This window comes from Cebus imitator, unplaced genomic scaffold (genome assembly GCF_001604975.1).
Source record: "Cebus imitator isolate Cc_AM_T3 unplaced genomic scaffold, Cebus_imitator-1.0 Scaffold180, whole genome shotgun sequence".
Taxonomy (NCBI): Eukaryota; Metazoa; Chordata; class Mammalia; order Primates; family Cebidae; genus Cebus; species Cebus imitator.
In genome coordinates this window covers 2,673,342-2,677,678 of record NW_016107495.1, presented here as the reverse complement: position 1 = coordinate 2,677,678, position 4,337 = coordinate 2,673,342, and positions in this window count along the sequence as shown.

The following is a 4,337-nucleotide window of genomic DNA, read 5'->3' as shown; positions in this document are numbered from 1 at the left end:
TGTATTTTTGGTAGAGACGGGGTTTCACCATGTTGACCAGGATGGTCTCGATCTCTTGACCTCGTGATCCACCCGCCTCGGCCTCCCAAAGTGCTGGGATTACAGGCTTGAGCCGCCGCGCCCGGCCCACATTTTTCTTTTTCTTTTAAGACAGAGTCTCACTCTGTCGCCCTGGCTGGAGTGCAGTGACGTGATCTCCAGTCACTGCAACCTCTACCTCCTGGGCTCAGTGGTCCTCTCACCTCAGCCTCCTGGGCTCAGTGGTCCTCCCACCTCAGCCTCCTGGGCTCAGTGGTCCTCCCACCTCAGCCTCCTGGGCTCAGTGGTCCTCCCACCTCAGCCTCCTGAGTAGCTGGGACCACAGGCATGCACCACCACACTCAGCTATTATTTTCTGTATTTTCAGTAGAGACGAGGTTTTGCCGTGTTGCCAGGCTGGTCTCAATCTCCAGGACTCAGGCAATCCGCCCACCTCAGCCTCCCAAAGTCATGCACAATTTTCCTAGGGCGCATATGGGTGGGAGGAAAAGGACAAAGGTATAAAGGACCAAGATGGCCTCATTGCAACCAACAGAAACACTGAGGAAATGGGCAGCCTCTGCTGGGGGAGGGAGGAAGGGCAGGGAGTGAGGGAGAGAGGGAGGGAGGAGGGGAGAGACAGAATATGAGAGCAGAACATACCCATGAGGTCTAGAGACCAAGGTGGCCAAATGTAGAATTTGCTGTTCTACATTTAAATTTAAGCTGTTCCAGGGCTTAAATTTCTACATTTTTTAGCAGAGCGGCCTGTTTGATTTTGTTGTTGTTGTTGTTTTGTTTTCTGAGACAGGATCCCGCTCTGTCGCCCAGGCAGGAGTGCAGTGGTGCAATCACAGCTCACTACAGCCTCAAATGCCTGGGCTCAAGGGCTCCTCCCACCTCATCTTCCTGAGCAGCTGGGACCACAGGTGCACTCCACCATGCCTGGCTCATCTTATTATTATTTGTAGAGACAAGGTTTCACTGTTACCCAGGCTGGTCTCAAACTTCTGGGCTCCAGAAATCCCCTCGCTTTTGTTGGGAGGAGGTCTTGACGTGTGTGTGATGGAGTATATGTTGTTTGCTGAGAGGTGATGGCAAGGAACACTGAGCCATCACCAGGAAGGAAACTGCTAGAATAAGTAAGCAGTACGTACCAGTCATGTACTAATTAAACCAGCTCCCAAAACACAGGATATTTGAGCTTGTCCCCATTGCTGACTCACAGAGTGTTTTTTAGCTTCTTTCTATCTTAGCAGTGAACAGGCACTGTCTGCCTGTTTAGTCTATCTTTATTCTATGAAGAAACACCGAGCACCTGCTTATTCAAAATAAGCACTTGTTCACAAAGAATAAATACGTGGGTCAGAGTCTGCTCTGGGCTGGCAGCTGGGAAATGCTGGCAGACCCCGACGGTCCCACTCTGATCCCATTCTTGCACTCTATCTTTGTTTCTGTTTCTTAATTCCTTCAGCGCCATCTGGGTTGGGGTCTGTTTGACGGAGCTGGTCTCACAGCATGCTTTGGCCTCCCAAAGTGCAGGGTTTTTTTAATTGTTAAAAGATCCAAATTCATAAACAGTCTAGACTTTGGCAAATATCTTGAAATCTGATCATCTATTTTGGAAACATTATCTGTTTTTGCCCATTCACTTGAACAACGCATTTCTAGAGCACTTGGGAGCCTACAAATGTAACGTAAAAGCTGCTACTTTCCTTTCTTTTTAATGAAATAAAATTCTTCCTCTTGAAACCTTTTATATTTGCACACTTGCAGACGTTTAAAAATAAAACAAATATGGCTTTCTCTTACATATGAAATTTCTCAAGTCTAGAGTCTTACAAACATCTCTGAAATGCAGTAGGGTTGATGTGAAACCCATGAGCTGTCATAATACACATGAAAAATGGGTGCCATTTCTCCTGTGCTCTTGGGGAGTAGGCAGCCATTATAAACCTTCATGTGGTGGGGATGATATGGTCTTATTTTTATATTTATAGATATATATGCACATTAAAAAGTCTGGAAGGATATATGCTAAAACATTAATTTTGGCTACTTCAGGATGCAGGGGATTGTGGGTAATTCTTGCTGCAGTTGTTATTTCAAGGCTTTCTACTGTAAACGTGGATATATTCTTAAATTATTACAATAATTTGGCTGAGTGCAGTGGCTCATGCCTATAATCCCAGCACCTTGGGAGGCCGAGGTGAGCAGATCACGAGGTCAGGAGATTGAGACAATCCTGGCCAACATGGTGAAATCCCGTCTCTACTAAAAAATACAAAAATTAGCTGGATGTGGTGGTGCACACCTAGAGTTCCAGCTACTCAGGAGGCTGAGGCAGGAGAATCACTTGAACCTGGGAAGTGGAGGTTGCACTGGGCGAGATCACACCACTGCACTCCAGCCTGGCAACAGAGAGAGACTCCATTTCCAAAAAAAAAATTTATTACAATAAAGACTATGTGGCCACATAAACAAGACAGTCTAACAACCAAGTAATCAAAAGTTAGTTATGTGAGCTCACACTTGTAATCCCAGCACTTTGGGAGGCTGAGGCTGTCAGATCACCTGAGGTCAGGAGTTTGAGTCCAGCCTGGCCAACATGGTGAAACCCCATCTCTACTAAAGATATAAAAATTAGCAGGGTGTGATGTCACATGCCTGTAATCCCAGCTACTCAGGAGGCTGGGACGGGAGAATCGCTTGAACCCAGGAAGCAGAGGTTGCAGTGAGCCAAGATGTTGCCACTGCACTCCAGCCTGGGTGACAGAGGGAGACTTTGTCTCAAAAAGAAAAGTTAAGTGAGCCATCTGTTTCTGACTTGATGGAATAACATGGACCAGAATACCCTTGAAGAATAAGCAATGAGAAAACTGGATAAAGTGTGAAACCGTTATTTTCAGATACTGGACTACAGGCAGCCCTGCGATTCCTGAGAGGCGGACAGAGGAAGTGAGGCCTCCAGGAATCAGGCTTCCAGTGTGGAGGCACATTCTAGACCAAGAAGCAGGGAAGGGGCATCCTAATCTAGTGGCGCTGAGGAGACAGAGATCGAAAGCTGAAGCAGCTGGAAGTCACATTGCAGAGTTCTTAGAGAAGAGGGAGGTCGGCAGAAAGCCGTCTCCGAAAGAATACCTAAAGTCTGCGTGCGAGTAGGGAGTCCGCTTGAGTCTTCACTCCACACTAAGATGTGCACAAGAGGGCACCATTCCAAAGAGCCGCTGAGAAACAGGGAGCCGAAGGGGTCCCAGGGCTTACACAGCATCTGAGTTCCAACTGCTCAGAAAGAGGGGTCCCTGTTGATAGCTCAGGGCCTTCACCAGGGAACGGGAAAGGCCATGCATATTGCGAAGCGCATGATAAACCCCAGAGCCATCACTAAAACAGCAAAACGAAGAAGCAGGGTTAGCCAGCCAATAGTGGAGTGCCGTGAAATTTGAAAATGATTCAATCCAAAAGTCATGAGAAGGAGGAGGAAAGGGGTAGCACAAACAGATGAGACGAACAGAAAGGAAACCGCAAGTGGCACACTTACTCCCAGTCAAACCGGTAACTAAATACATGTAAGCAGTCTAAACATTCCAATTAAAAAGAAAAGTTTAACTGGATAAAAAAGCAAAACGCTGCCAGTAAGAACAGCAATTATTAAAAAGTCAAGAAACGACAGATGCTGGTGAGGTTGTGGAGAAATAGGAATGCTTTTACACTGTTGGTGGGAATGTATATTCGTTCAACCATTGTGGATGACGGTGTGGTGATTCCTCAAAGATCTAGAACCAGAAATATCATTTGACCCAGCAATCCCATTACTAGGTATTACCCAAAGGAATATAAATCATTCTATTATAAAGATATATACATGCACATGTTCACTGCAGCACTATTCACAATAGCAAAGACATAGAATCAACCCAAATGCCCATCCATGATAGATTGGATAAAGAAAATGTGGTACATATATACCATGGAATACTATGCAGCCATAAAAAGGAATGAGATCATGTCCTTTGCAGGGACATGGTTAAAGCTGGAAGCCATTATCCTCAGCAAACTAACACAGGAACAGGAAACCAAATACCTCATGTTCTCACTGACAAGTGGGAGCTGAACGATAAGAACACATGGGCACAGGGAAGGGGCCTGTTTGCGGGATAGAGTAGGGGAGGGAGAGCATTAGGAGAAACAGCTAATGTATTCTGGGCTTAACACCTAGGTGATGGGTTGATAGGTACAGCAAACCACCATTGCACACGTTTACGTATGTAACAAACACACACATCCTGCAGATATACCCCAGAACTAAAAATTAAAAC